This window comes from Lissotriton vulgaris, chromosome 7 (assembly GCF_964263255.1).
Source record: "Lissotriton vulgaris chromosome 7, aLisVul1.2, whole genome shotgun sequence".
Lineage (NCBI taxonomy): Eukaryota > Metazoa > Chordata > Amphibia > Caudata > Salamandridae > Lissotriton > Lissotriton vulgaris.
This window is the reverse complement of record NC_141695.1, coordinates 280934926-280951410: the sequence shown is the minus strand read 5'-3', so window position 1 is coordinate 280951410 and position 16485 is coordinate 280934926.

The following is a 16485-nucleotide window of genomic DNA, read 5'->3' as shown; positions in this document are numbered from 1 at the left end:
TTCCGGAAGCAGAGCTCAAAAGCAGAAGGGCAACAGCACACTGCCAAAGAGGAATGGTGTAACGACTTAGCCCAAATAAAAAGATCACGACCAACAACACAAGAGGAGATGATCCATGTCGCAAGCTCAGATACAGATGACTCAAAAAAGGATGAGCATGCAACCCTAGCCACAACATCAAGTAGTGCGGATTGGAGTCTGGAAAGTATCGAGTACGACCACTCACTATTGAACAGAGTACAAGTGAGTCCGAAGGAAAAGCCATATAATGATGGGAATAAAAAACAACAAAGAACCTGCGTTAAGCCGCAAGGCACTAACCACCAAGGAATGAAACAAGAACTCAGTAAATACGAGTTCAACAAGCAAGGAGATCAAAGGGTAGTGACTAACAGTTTTGATAATAAACATAAAGTTATGCCAAATCCTGATTCAACTAGGAGTACCAACATTACCTCCAAAAGGGACAAAACTAACACAAGACAAGTTACAGCAAGAATCGATAGAAGTAAGCAGGACCAACTACAAGTAAAGATTATTACAGAGCGGTATGACAAACATCAAAGCATAGGACCGGAAAAAGCAACAAGGCCAATGCCTTCTCTTGTGACCACCATTAACGATTCTACGCCTAACACAAAATCATGCGGACAGAAAAGAACAATTCTGGAAGTAAAAACTAAGACAAGAATGGCAACAGAGCAATTAGTGAATGTTGACTATATCCAACAGGACAAAATCATAAAGGATGAGTCGAGGGACAATGGAAGTAATAAAAATGTGAAAACTCGGCAACACCGCAATGTGCATGATATAAAATCAACAACAACTGGAAGGCTACTTTTTATACCTAACTTTACAAAGCGAGACACACAAGACTATTTAAACCGAGGAAACATCTTACACCTGATCTCGGCTATCCCGAGCCTCAACCATATAACGCCTGCAGACTTATTGACAATTGAATTTGTTAATCTTGGGAACAATTCAGTCAAGGAAGGCACCCTCTCAACCTAGAGGAGCGTGGAAATAGTTAAGCAGTTACTCAACGAAACCACGAAATTTGAAGTAGAGAAAATGGCAGGCTATCCCTTGCCCCTATTAAGAAGGCACATCAACGAGAAGATCATACCGGTACAAGTCGAAAACAAACATACTCGGTATTGCAAGGTGCCAGGGGTGCAAAACTTATAAATGCTGAGCAACAGAGGCCGATGCAATGTCCAACTGAAGACTGATTTAGCAACAGGGTGTATAACATCAAACAAACTATAGTAAAAGTCCTCTCCTGGAACATCGCTGGAGCAAAAGAAATTTTAAACAACAACTGGAAAATGGACACTTGGGACACTTATGACATTGTTGCCCTTCAGGAAGCATGACTAACAGAGCCAATTGATGTCCCAGGCAGAATCAGTTTTCATGTTAATGCAACCCGCACCCAGCGCCATTGACGAGCGAAGGATGTATGATGTTACATCGCATACTTTTACAACGCCTACCTTTACAACACATTTTTTACAACGCAACATCCATTACAACGCATACCATTACAACGCATACCATTACAACGAATACTTTGAAACTACCTTTACAACGCATTCCACTACAACGCATACTACATTTACAACGCATACCATTACAACGGCTACATTACATTGCATGTAAGGTAAGTATTGGATAGTGTAGGGATAAAAATTACTATTCTAACTCCAGGCGGTGCAACAGTAGGTTAAGTGTTGGATAGTGTAGGGGTTAAAATTACTATTCTAACTCCAGGGGGTGCAACAGTAGGGTAAGTGTTGGATAGTGTAGGGGTAAAAATTACTATTCTAACTCCAGGGGTGCAACAGTAGGGTAAGTGTTGGATAATGTAAGGGTACTATGTGTTGTAATGCTATTCGTTGTAATGGTATGCGTTGTAATGACTGCATTGTAATGGCATGCGTTGTAGTGTCGTGCGTTGTAGTGTCATGCGTTGTAATGGTTGCGTTGTAAATGCATGCGTTGTAATGGATGTTGCGTTGTAAAAGTTTCGTTGTAATGGTAGTGCGTTGTAAAAGTTGCGTTGTAAAGGTTGTTTCCCACGAGCGAAAGGCGGTTTGTCGTTCTACATAAACACAGCATTAAACATCAAAGCCTCCCAACTGGCAAACTCTACGACCGACATGCAAATAATCAAATTTGAGAGGTTATCCCAGGCTGGTATTGGAACCATAATACTAATCAACATATATGCTCTCCCAAAAATGAAGGTCAAAAAAGAGCTATTTAAATTAATTAGCAATGTAATATCCGGGTTTCATCTAGATCAACCAGCATGGGAGATAATCCTCACAGGCGATTTCAATACTAATCTTATACACCACCCAGAAGAGGAGGATAACGTCATCGCTGCAAATGAATTTTAGGCGGTTGAAACACAGGAGATCCCGCTCGCCAAGAAGGCCGACCAAGTGGGAAAACAGTTGATGTGGGCCCTGGAAAATCATGGGTTGCGAGTACTTATTGGAAGAATCAAACAGGATAAACTCCCTTCAAACTCCTACATAGGCCCTAGCGCAAGTACAATTTTGGATTATACCATCGTCTCGCTCCCTCTGCTGGGATTAATCAAAAATTTCCAAATTCTATGTTCGGCTGACAGCGACCATTGAATGCAGCATATTGAAATCAGCCTGGCACTGTTTAAACATTTAAAAGCTCAATCATTAGCTGGGGAAACATCGACAATCAACCTGTAGCGTTTAAGATGGACGAGTAATTCCCTACCGCAAATTGCACAGGATGCAAAGCACTTACTCCAAAATATAACCAATGGAAATGAAATGTGTTCAGAAACATGGACTACCTTTTTGAATAAAATATTAAAGACTAGAGCCAACTTGAGCGTGAAATACAACCAAAGGAATAAAGGACAGCCCAGTAAGATCATTCTGTCCTTAAGAAGGCGTTTGCGGAAGTTCATGAGGCATGCAAAGGGTCGCAGTTCAGATTCGCATGTTTGGCAAACAATCCGACATGTAAGGAAACAATATAATAGACAAATATGGATTGAAAAAAAAACGGAGTTACTGATTTTTGGACCAAACTACTGAACAACATAAAGAAATCCGATTCCAGAGCGTTCTGGTCACAGGTAAATTCATTAAGCAGATCAGCACAAATAATAAATAAGACCTGTGTCACAGAACAGGCATGGGTTCAACATATACTTGACACATTCTCAGTAAATTTATCGATGCCACCCATAACAACAACTAACAATACATCAAATGTAGTGAACCTAAATACCTCCGTCTTAGCACAATTAAACAATCTGTGTACCAATCAGAAAGGGGGGGGCTCAGATATCCAGCTCTTACGTGGAATCAGAAATATTAAAAATAATTAAAAGAAGCAGGCAAGATAGCGCACCGGGACCAAATGGAGTTCCCTAGGCCATCTATAAGGAGTACCCCCAATATTGGGCATGCAAATTAAACATTCTATTTCGGTCAATAAATGGCACAAGTAGGCTCCCTGAAAGCTGGAGAGGGGCAATTATAAATCCAATTTACAAAGGAGGAGACCGAAAAAACCCAGCAAATTACTGTCTGATAGCACTTATTGATGCTGAAGCAAAATACTACACATCCCTTGTGCTAATCAACCTTACCAAATGGGCTGAAGATAATAAGAAGATTCTGGTTAATCAGACAGGGTTTCGCAGGGGTACAGGCACTATGGCTAATGCCTTGGCGATAAGTTTAGTCGCCGAAAAGAGTATACAAAGCAGTCAAGCACTGTACGCCTGCTTTGTTGACTTCAAGGCGGCTTTTGACCGTGTCAATCGTCAGCTACTATGGTCCAAGTTAAAACAACAGGCACTGCCGGACACAATTCTAAATCCCATAATGGATTTATACACGGATACCTGGATGCAGGTAAAGATCGCTAATGGGCTCCAACTAACACGGAAGATCAGGACATATGACGGATTGAAACAGGGCTGCGTCTTGGCGCCCCATCTTTTTAATCTATTCATGGCAGACCTAACAACAAGTCTGGATGGGATTAACGCCCACCCACCGCGGCTAGGAACATTACGGATGACACATATCTCCTATGCCGATGATGTGGTGCTCCTTAGTCAGACTAAAATAGGTCTGCAACGCCTCCTGCATGAACTGGCTGAATACACTAAACAGAATCTTCGAGAAATAAATAGCCAAAAAACAAAGATCATAATATTAACTCTCCAGCGCAAAGCCCTGTCACTTTTTGTCATAGACAACAAGAAACTGGAGGTAGTGGATAGCTATATGTATCTGGGAATACAACTGGACAGACGCCTTAACTTTTCCTTGCACTTTGAGGCCATCAAAAAAAAGGGAATAGCACTGCTACATGCATTCAACAGTATTTCCAAGCAGTTAAAGGGCCCTGTGTTTAATCCACTTCTGGCTGTTATTAATGCCAAGCTACTCCCTACAATAGCCTACGGCAGTGTGTTACACCATGGGAGAAGTGCACAACTATTAGACAAGATTCAAACTAGAGTCTACAAGCGTATATGCAGATTACTGTACAATGCCTCTCCGGCACAGGTCCGACTCGAGTTTGGCCTGCAATCCCAAGATCTGCAAAAAAAGTATGAGACCATTACGTTCTGGTATGACATCTGGATGAACAGGCAAACAGAGATCAATTCTGCTACGTGGGAGGCAATGCAAAATAGTCCCAATTCCCAGTACACCAAGTTTTTAAATCTGTCCCTTGATACTACCGAACTTGCATCATTGTGGCAAACTAAGCTACCGGTATCATCGTTCAAGCAAGTACTTAAAAAGGCGGCAAACAGGCATTCGCTGACTAATTACAAGCCTGGATGATAATTCAGTCATACACTATGCTCAAACCCGCAGTTTATTTCGGGTCATCCTTCTCATCATTTGTCAAACTGAAATACCTTAGTTTAAGGATGGGAACCCTGCCGAAAAATGCAGATCAACCAGCTAGGAGGAAACCGGACACCAAGGAGTGTGACTTATGTGGTGCCACAAAACAAGACCTCATCCACCTATTTTGCATCTGTCCAACATTGGACGAGGAAAGACGGCGCTGGTTAAAGGAAAAATGTAATGACTATGGAATACGTACTTGTCAAACTGCGATCATACAAGTTTTTTGTACAGCGGATCCACAATTTATCTGCAGAACAGTCAAGTTTGTTATGAACTTTGAGAGCAAAAGAGGTGTCATTGTAAAGGGTCGTTAATAATTCAGATCAAGACGTAACGTTAAGAGGCTATTAGAACTTTTGCTACTCTCACGCAAGTAATTGAACCTGCCGTCTTACGCCACTCAATGGCTTCACAGAACTCGCAGTAGATCGACCCAAATCAACTTTGATGTTGAGTAGGAAGAGCTGTGCGATCCGTTTTACACTAGCAAATGGATCGATGTAATTTGGCATTGAGCTCCTGAAATAAGAGCTATTTTGTATATATTTAATATATATGAAATTGTATAATGTAGTTCAGTAATATTCTTACACTTGATATTTTATGAATATAATTAGTTATCAATGTTTTTTTAAACAGGAATGTATACTGACCAATTTTAAACTAATGCATTTTTATTTTTGTAATGGTTTTTATTAACTATACAATAAATTTATTCAGTAAGGTACAAAATATTCATCTGCCACAATATTGACTTCGGAATATCAACTATTATTATATCATCAAATCACATATATAGGTAAGTATAGATTACTTATCTTGACTCCACAACAACTAGCTTTGACAATATGGTCAACAATTCAGCAGTTTCTCTGCCAGCAAACTGAACCGGCCGCAGTGACCTTGCCTGAACGGCTGAGGTGGGACTCGGTCCCCCAGCACACCATGCGCCCAAAGGGGCAGGGACAATTCCAACTGAGCTAAAAGCACTCACACCAGCCTGCAGCGCAGGATCAGCAATTCAGCAATTTCCCTGCCTGCCAAGCAGCCCGCAGTTACCTTGCCTAAATAGCTGGGGTGGAATCCGGTCCCCCAGCCCATTGTGCGCCTAGAGGGGGTAATTCCTGTACACACTAAAAGCGCTGATGCTAGCCCACAGCATGGGACGCACCCCGGGAAAGACCATGCCAAGACGGACCAGTCTTAGCCTGTCATAGCCTGGAAGAGGCTGGGCTGGGCAACTCCTCTTGCTCTTTTCCTCCTCGACTCGACAGCTGTCATTTTTCTTTCCCGAGGTCTTCCTGTAAGTGGATCACTGCCTGCATCAAGCCCACACTTGTTTTTAAGGATCCATGTGCTGGGGAGGGAATCCGTCCCTCAGTGTCCACCATGGCCAGTGGCTGATGGAGGCTGGACTGGCCCAACCTTCTAACGCCCATCTTTCGAAGGTGAGAAGCTCTCTTTAGACCTAGCCTGAATTGCATGTTACCGCGAAATGGGGAAATGAAAAACTAACCCTGTACCCCTGCACCTGGCACAACCATGGACAGTTTCTTAAAAAAGGCAGTGAACGTCACCAATAAAGAAATTAAACTCACTGAAAGGCATTTATTCCTGAAATCCCCACAGTATTCGTCACCTCAAATGTTCCAACTGAAGATTCAGCCTCCAATTGCTGTATAATCGGGAAGACCACGACTGAGGTACCTGTAGTAAAGGGTATAGAAACCACTCTTGCTATAAAAAAAGACATTCCGGGGGCGAATATGCAGTCAACGAATCCAGCCCCAGTGAAGAGGAATAAGGCATAACCATTGAGAGGGAAAAAGAAAAGAGTGAAGGAGGGTTAGAAGTCGAAAGAAACTTGCCGTGGTGTATCAATACATGATCACAGTCCATGCCAAAGTATAGATTATTCCACCCTGCATCAAGATTGGGAGCATACCATTCTTTTGGTGGTAGAGATCCCTAGGGAAGTGCTTCCATCATTTGTACTTTCATTTATATAGCGTTTACTACACCTGATGAGGCGTCAAGTCACTTTTTTTGGTGAGTGGCACTCTACTCCAGAACCCAAAAAGGATTAGTGGTGAATTAGTATAGAGAAATATGAAATTGATTTGAGCAGTATACATGTTAGTCTGCTATTTGTATTGAAAAGGACAGTGGAGGGATAGAAGAGGCACAGTTCTGAAAAGTTATTCATTTTTGGAGTTCATAGAAGTAGGAGGGGGTTTGGGATGAGTAAGGGGGAGGTGGAGGGGGAATAGTCAGAGAGAAGTGCTTACTAAGTATTGATTGGGAGAACTGAATAGTAAAAGAGGTATGCAACGATGCAAGGAGAGGTAGAAGAGGGAAGAGTCTAGAAAGGTTTATTTCGGGGATCATAGTAGTGGTTATGAGGTTTGGGAAGAATGCGAAAGTGGAGGTAGAGGATATATTGAGAGAGGTATAGGGTGAGAAATAGGCTTGTGCATTGGAAAGAGTAGTAGAATGAGATTTGCGATGAGTCAGAGAGTGTGGTAGAGGATATATTGAGAGAGGTATAGGGTGAGAAATAGGGCAGTGCATTGAGAGAGTGGAAGAATGAGGTTTGAGATGAGTAGAGTTAGAGGATATGTTGCAAGAGATAAAGGGTGAGAGATAAGGTAATGCACCTGATATGCTGAATTAGACGCAAAGTAATAAATATAATTATACATTAGGTAATATATGTAGATTAAAGTTGTATTTAATAAACTCAGACTTTCAAGAGCAGATGTACTTAGTTATTTTTTTCCCTTTTTTGGTAATTCAATAGTGAAGCAGTTGTAGATATAGAGTTATGTTAAAATATTTACTTATTTATGCAGTCACCTATATAGACCTTAACCCGTTGGCTGCTGCCGTCGGCACTACCTCGCTGGTGCTGCCGTCGGCCAATGGCCGACGCGACCGCGCCCGTTTTTTAAAACGGCCGGACTGCCGCAAAAAAGCGGAAGCAGCCAACGGGTTAAATATTGAATGATGTAACTATAAGTAATGTGAACAATTGTTAAGCAGAAGTAGCGAATATCTATATATTTAAAACACATTTATTATGCACATTTATACAAAGCAAGGTACATATCTATAGTCCAAATAAATGCATTCATATACGGGGATATGCTGTATGTATATGTTTGAGTATGGTGGTTATGTGGGGAAGAGCCAACTCTTGAGTAGTCTTCTGAAGATAAGGTGGTTACCCATGGATCTTACGTTTGGGGGTATAGAGTTCTATAGTTTGGCTGCTTTGAACAAAGAAGGATGTGCAACCTATGTTTTTTTTCTTGTAAGGTGGGATTTTGAGGCGAGGTGCCAATTTTGAGCAGAGGTTCCTTTGCTGAAGGATTTTGGTGATTTCATGCCTGATGAAGAGCAGTCCTGTTCCATGTATTGCTTTGTGGGTGATACAAAGTAGCTTGAGTGTTGATCTTCTGTCAACCAGTAATCAACGGAGGGCTTTCAAGGCATGGGAAATGTGGGCATGTGGCTTATATGTAAGAGTAGTCAGGCAGAAGAGTTCTGAATCCATTGTAGTCTTATCATAGTTGTAAAAGGTGATCTGTGGTAGAGGCTGTTGGTGTAATTTAGTTTATACAGAGAGAGAGTAGCCTGGACCTTGTGTGGAAATCCCAGGTGGGCACAGAACTTTTATAGTAGCGCAGCTTGATCTTACTAGTTTGTCTACTTGGGCATTCATTGATAGCTTGGAGTCCATGGTCATTCCAAGGTTACTTACTTCTTTTGGTACTTTAGACAGTGTTGTCCAGATCATCAGGCCAGGCAGCAAGTGGGTCATAATTTTTGCAATCGCAACTCGTGAGTATTTCCTTTTTGGAAGCATTCAATTTGAGATGGCTCCATGTCATCCATTGATCCATGGCTCTGGAACAACTGAAAATTGGAGAGTTTCCAATGTTTTTTGGGCTTTCCAGTTTAAGGAGTATTTGCATGTCACCTGCATAGTTATAGCATGTGAGGTGAAACTGATTGATCAGTACCCATGATGACTTCTTATAAATGTGAAAAAAGCATGGGTGAGATGATAGCACCTTGAGGTACTCCTGCTTTTGTGAAGAATGGTTTGAAAGAGAAAGGGGTAGTATGGATGACATAAATTCTGTTGTGAAGGTAGGATGTGATCCAGTCTAGAGCAGTCCTCTCCATGCCGGCCTCGTCGAGTCTGTATATGCGAGTCAACCATGTCATTGGCGGCCGAGAGGTCCAAAAAGTAGTGCATCAACCCCGTTCTGGTCAACTGTGGTCATGCCAGATGGCATGCTTCTTCCTGGATGAAATCCTGTTTGGAAGTCTGAAAGTATTTAATTATCTTCAATGAATTGTGACATCTGGGCGAATGCTGCTCTCTCTATCACTTTGCCCAGGAAAGGTCCATTTGTAATCAGTCTATAGTTGTCGGGGTTAAGCAGGTCCAGGTTTTCTTTCTTTAGTAATGGGCAAATGTATGACTTTTTGAGCTCTTCTGGAAAAATTCCCGTAGTTAAGGAAATGTTGATCATTCTTCTTATTGATGTGGAAGCAGAGGTAGTTAGAAGAATTTTCTTGAAGGTTTGTGATGGGCATGGGTCAGAAGGGCTGCCGGCAGGCCTGCTTGTCTTGAACAGGTCTATAAAATCATTTTGTGAAATGTGTTTATAAGGAATCAAAAGCATATTCTTGCATTGTTGTTTGGACAAGGGTCGGTACTGGTGTTTTTTCTTTGTTTTAAATAGGAGTCCAACGTTTCTGCTTCGGTCTTGTGTTGATTTACCAGTTTGTCGGTGAAATCTTGAGTAATGGGATGAGCTCCTTCTAGGTAAATTGATATCTGAAATTCTGTGAGAATTTGATAGAATTCTTTATTTGCAGACTTAGCATTTTGAATTCTGCCTGAATAGTATCTTTTGTTAGCTTTTTTGATAGCTGACTTGTATAATCTGTTAGGTTTCTGTAGTTGAAGTTTGTCTTGATTGGTGTTTGTTTTGAGCCAGGTACATTGTAACTTTCTATTTTTCTCTTTTATCTCTTTTAACTCCGTATTTTCCAAGGTGCCTGTTTTATTTTGTTCTGCTGTGTCATTCATAGTCGATTTAGAAAAGGGGGTGGTGATGAACAGAGTGTCTGAGTTAAGCAGACCACTCTTACCCAGTCCAAAGATCAGGGCTTGATCCATCACCGTTATTTATCTCACTGCCCCATCCCAGCTTAGAACCTGGCTATATGCAAATCAGTCTGTCCCTGGCCCAGTGCATCATGGGAACAGGGCAGACTAAACTACCAAGCCAATTCTTCACCAGAAAGGAGACAAGCTACCGGGGACCGGTTTCTGGCATTTCAGCCTTCTTCGGCCCGGCTTGCTTGAATCCTGATGGAGCAGTGAGAAAGGGACTCATGTCTGAGTATACCCTGCCACACCTATAGTGGCCAAAAACGATTTAGAAAAGGGGGTGGTGATGAACAGAGTGTCTGAGTTAAGCAGACCACTCTTACCCAGTCCAAAGATCAGGGCTTGATCCATCACCGTTATTTATCTCACTGCCCCATCCCAGCTTAGAACCTGGCTATATGCAAATCAGTCTGTCCCTGGCCCAGTGCATCATGGGAACAGGGCAGACTAAACTACCAAGCCAATTCTTCACCAGAAAGGAGACAAGCTACCGGGGACCGGTTTCTGGCATTTCAGCCTTCTTCGGCCCGGCTTGCTTGAATCCTGATGGAGCAGTGAGAAAGGGACTCATGTCTGAGTATACCCTGCCACACCTATAGTGGCCAAAAACGATTTAGAAAAGGGGGTGGTGATGAACAGAGTGTCTGAGTTAAGCAGACCACTCTTACCCAGTCCAAAGATCAGGGCTTGATCCATCACCGTTATTTATCTCACTGCCCCATCCCAGCTTAGAACCTGGCTATATGCAAATCAGTCTGTCCCTGGCCCAGTGCATCATGGGAACAGGGCAGACTAAACTACCAAGCCAATTCTTCACCAGAAAGGAGACAAGCTACCGGGGACCGGTTTCTGGCATTTCAGCCTTCTTCGGCCCGGCTTGCTTGAATCCTGATGGAGCAGTGAGAAAGGGACTCATGTCTGAGTATACCCTGCCACACCTATAGTGGCCAAAAACGATTTAGAAAAGGGGGTGGTGATGAACAGAGTGTCTGAGTTAAGCAGACCACTCTTACCCAGTCCAAAGATCAGGGCTTGATCCATCACCGTTATTTATCTCACTGCCCCATCCCAGCATAGAACCTGGCTATATGCAAATCAGTCTGTCCCTGGCCCAGTGCATCATGGGAACAGGGCAGACTAAACTACCAAGCCAATTCTTCACCAGAAAGGAGACAAGCTACCGGGGACCGGTTTCTGGCATTTCAGCCTTCTTCGGCCCGGCTTGCTTGAATCCTGATGGAGCAGTGAGAAAGGGACTCATGTCTGAGTATACCCTGCCACACCTATAGTGGCCAAAAACGATTTAGAAAAGGGGGTGGTGATGAACAGAGTGTCTGAGTTAAGCAGACCACTCTTACCCAGTCCAAAGATCAGGGCTTGATCCATCACCGTTATTTATCTCACTGCCCCATCCCAGCTTAGAACCTGGCTATATGCAAATCAGTCTGTCCCTGGCCCAGTGCATCATGGGAACAGGGCAGACTAAACTACCAAGCCAATTCTTCACCAGAAAGGAGACAAGCTACCGGGGACCGGTTTCTGGCATTTCAGCCTTCTTCGGCCCGGCTTGCTTGAATCCTGATGGAGCAGTGAGAAAGGGACTCATGTCTGAGTATACCCTGCCACACCTATAGTGGCCAAAAACGATTTAGAAAAGGGGGTGGTGATGAACAGAGTGTCTGAGTTAAGCAGACCACTCTTACCCAGTCCAAAGATCAGGGCTTGATCCATCACCGTTATTTATCTCACTGCCCCATCCCAGCTTAGAACCTGGCTATATGCAAATCAGTCTGTCCCTGGCCCAGTGCATCATGGGAACAGGGCAGACTAAACTACCAAGCCAATTCTTCACCAGAAAGGAGACAAGCTACCGGGGACCGGTTTCTGGCATTTCAGCCTTCTTCGGCCCGGCTTGCTTGAATCCTGATGGAGCAGTGAGAAAGGGACTCATGTCTGAGTATACCCTGCCACACCTATAGTGGCCAAAAACGATTTAGAAAAGGGGGTGGTGATGAACAGAGTGTCTGAGTTAAGCAGACCACTCTTACCCAGTCCAAAGATCAGGGCTTGATCTATCACCGTTATTTATCTCACTGCCCCATCCCAGCTTAGAACCTGGCTATATGCAAATCAGTCTGTCCCTGGCCCAGTGCATCATGGGAACAGGGCAGACTAAACTACCAAGCCAATTCTTCACCAGAAAGGAGACAAGCTACCGGGGACCGGTTTCTGGCATTTCAGCCTTCTTCGGCCCGGCTTGCTTGAATCCTGATGGAGCAGTGAGAAAGGGACTCATGTCTGAGTATACCCTGCCACACCTATAGTGGCCAAAAACGATTTAGAAAAGGGGGTGGTGATGAACAGAGTGTCTGAGTTAAGCAGACCACTCTTACCCAGTCCAAAGATCAGGGCTTGATCCATCACCGTTATTTATCTCACTGCCCCATCCCAGCTTAGAACCTGGCTATATGCAAATCAGTCTGTCCCTGGCCCAGTGCATCATGGGAACAGGGCAGACTAAACTACCAAGCTAATTCTTCACCAGAAAGGAGACAAGCTACCGGGGACCGGTTTCTGGCATTTCAGCCTTCTTCGGCCCGGCTTGCTTGAATCCTGATGGAGCAGTGAGAAAGGGACTCATGTCTGAGTATACCCTGCCACACCTATAGTGGCCAAAAACGATTTAGAAAAGGGGGTGGTGATGAACAGAGTGTCTGAGTTAAGCAGACCACTCTTACCCAGTCCAAAGATCAGGGCTTGATCCATCACCGTTATTTATCTCACTGCCCCATCCCAGCTTAGAACCTGGCTATATGCAAATCAGTCTGTCCCTGGCCCAGTGCATCATGGGAACAGGGCAGACTAAACTACCAAGCCAATTCTTCACCAGAAAGGAGACAAGCTACCGGGGACCGGTTTCTGGCATTTCAGCCTTCTTCGGCCCGGCTTGCTTGAATCCTGATGGAGCAGTGAGAAAGGGACTCATGTCTGAGTATACCCTGCCACACCTATAGTGGCCAAAAACGATTTAGAAAAGGGGGTGGGATGAACAGAGTGTCTGAGTTAAGCAGACCACTCTTACCCAGTCCAAAGATCAGGGCTTGATCCATCACCGTTATTTATCTCACTGCCCCATCCCAGCTTAGAACCTGGCTATATGCAAATCAGTCTGTCCCTGGCCCAGTGCATCATGGGAACAGGGCAGACTAAACTACCAAGCCAATTCTTCACCAGAAAGGAGACAAGCTACCGGGGACCGGTTTCTGGCATTTCAGCCTTCTTCGGCCCGGCTTGCTTGAATCCTGATGGAGCAGTGAGAAAGGGACTCATGTCTGAGTATAACCTGCCACACCTATAGTGGCCAAAAACGATTTAGAAAAGGGGGTGGTGATGAACAGAGTGTCTGAGTTAAGCAGACCACTCTTACCCAGTCCAAAGATCAGGGCTTGATCCATCACCGTTATTTATCTCACTGCCCCATCCCAGCTTAGAACCTGGCTATATGCAAATCAGTCTGTCCCTGGCCCAGTGCATCATGGGAACAGGGCAGACTAAACTACCAAGCCAATTCTTCACCAGAAAGGAGACAAGCTACCGGGGACAGGAACAGACTAATTTGCATACAGCCAGGTTCTGAAACTGGGATGGTGCAGTGAGCTAAAAAACGGTGTTGGATCTAGCCCTGATCTCTTGACTGGGTGAGAGTATTCTGTTTAATTCAGAGACTCTGTCCCTCACCACCCCTTGTTGTAAATATTTTTGTCCACCCTAAGCGTGGAAGGGTATGCTCAGATGTGAGTCCCTTGCTCATTGCACCATCAGGATTCAAGCAAGCCGGGCCGAAGAGGCTGAAATGCCAGAAACCGGTCCCCGGTAGCTTGTTTCCTTCCCAGTGTAAGAATTGGCTTTTGTAGTTTGGTTTGCCCTGTTCCCATCATGCACTGGGACAGGAACAGACTAATTTGCATACAGCCAGGTTCTGAAACTGGGATGGTGCAGTGAGCTAAAAAACGGTGTTGGATCAAGCCCTGATCTCTTGACTGGGTGAGAGTATTCTGTTTAATTCAGAGACTCTGTCCCTCACCACCCCTTGTTGTAAATATTTTTGTCCACCCTAAGCGTGGAAGGGTATGCTCAGATGTGAGTCCCTTGCTCATTGCACCATCAGGATTCAAGCAAGCCGGGCCGAAGAGGCTGAAATGCCAGAAACCGGTCCCCGGTAGCTTGTTTCCTTCCCAGTGTAAGAATTGGCTTTTGTAGTTTGGTTTGCCCTGTTCCCATCATGCACTGGGACAGGAACAGACTAATTTGCATACAGCCAGGTTCTGAAACTGGGATGGTGCAGTGAGCTAAAAAACGGTGTTGGATCTAGCCCTGATCTCTTGACTGGGTGAGAGTATTCTGTTTAATTCAGAGACTCTGTCCCTCACCACCCCTTGTTGTAAATATTTTTGTCCACCCTAAGCGTGGAAGGGTATGCTCAGATGTGAGTCCCTTGCTCATTGCACCATCAGGATTCAAGCAAGCCGGGCCGAAGAGGCTGAAATGCCAGAAACCGGTCCCCGGTAGCTTGTTTCCTTCCCAGTGTAAGAATTGGCTTTTGTAGTTTGGTTTGCCCTGTTCCCATCATGCACTGGGACAGGAACAGACTAATTTGCATACAGCCAGGTTCTGAAACTGGGATGGTGCAGTGAGCTAAAAAACGGTGTTGGATCTAGCCCTGATCTCTTGACTGGGTGAGAGTATTCTGTTTAATTCAGAGACTCTGTCCCTCACCACCCCTTGTTGTAAATATTTTTGTCCACCCTAAGCGTGGAAGGGTATGCTCAGATGTGAGTCCCTTGCTCATTGCACCATCAGGATTCAAGCAAGCCGGGCCGAAGAGGCTGAAATGCCAGAAACCGGTCCCCGGTAGCTTGTTTCCTTCCCAGTGTAAGAATTGGCTTTTGTAGTTTGGTTTGCCCTGTTCCCATCATGCACTGGGACAGGAACAGACTAATTTGCATACAGCCAGGTTCTGAAACTGGGATGGTGCAGTGAGCTAAAAAACGGTGTTGGATCTAGCCCTGATCTCTTGACTGGGTGAGAGTATTCTGTTTAATTCAGAGACTCTGTCCCTCACCACCCCTTGTTGTAAATATTTTTGTCCACCCTAAGCGTGGAAGGGTATGCTCAGATGTGAGTCCCTTGCTCATTGCACCATCAGGATTCAAGCAAGCCGGGCCGAAGAGGCTGAAATGCCAGAAACCGGTCCCCGGTAGCTTGTTTCCTTCCCAGTGTAAGAATTGGCTTTTGTAGTTTGGTTTGCCCTGTTCCCATCATGCACTGGGACAGGAACAGACTAATTTGCATACAGCCAGGTTCTGAAACTGGGATGGTGCAGTGAGCTAAAAAACGGTGTTGGATCTAGCCCTGATCTCTTGACTGGGTGAGAGTATTCTGTTTAATTCAGAGACTCTGTCCCTCACCACCCCTTGTTGTAAATATTTTTGTCCACCCTAAGCGTGGAAGGGTATGCTCAGATGTGAGTCCCTTGCTCATTGCACCATCAGGATTCAAGCAAGCCGGGCCGAAGAGGCTGAAATGCCAGAAACCGGTCCCCGGTAGCTTGTTTCCTTCCCAGTGTAAGAATTGGCTTTTGTAGTTTGGTTTGCCCTGTTCCCATCATGCACTGGGACAGGAACAGACTAATTTGCATACAGCCAGGTTCTGAAACTGGGATGGTGCAGTGAGCTAAAAAACGGTGTTGGATCTGGCCCTGATCTCTTGACTGGGTGAGAGTATTCTGTTTAATTCAGAGACTCTGTCCCTCACCACCCCTTGTTGTAAATATTTTTGTCCACCCTAAGCGTGGAAGGGTATGCTCAGATGTGAGTCCCTTGCTCATTGCACCATCAGGATTCAAGCAAGCCGGGCCGAAGAGGCTGAAATGCCAGAAACCGGTCCCCGGTAGCTTGTTTCCTTCCCAGTGTAAGAATTGGCTTTTGTAGTTTGGTTTGCCCTGTTCCCATCATGCACTGGGACAGGAACAGACTAATTTGCATACAGCCAGGTTCTGAAACTGGGATGGTGCAGTGAGCTAAAAAACGGTGTTGGATCTAGCCCTGATCTCTTGACTGGGTGAGAGTATTCTGTTTAATTCAGAGACTCTGTCCCTCACCACCCCTTGTTGTAAATATTTTTGTCCACCCTAAGCGTGGAAGGGTATGCTCAGATGTGAGTCCCTTGCTCATTGCACCATCAGGATTCAAGCAAGCCGGGCCGAAGAGGCTGAAATGCCAGAAACTGGTCCCCGGTAGCTTGTTTCCTTCCCAGTGTAAGAATTGGCTTTTGTAGTTTGGTTTGCCC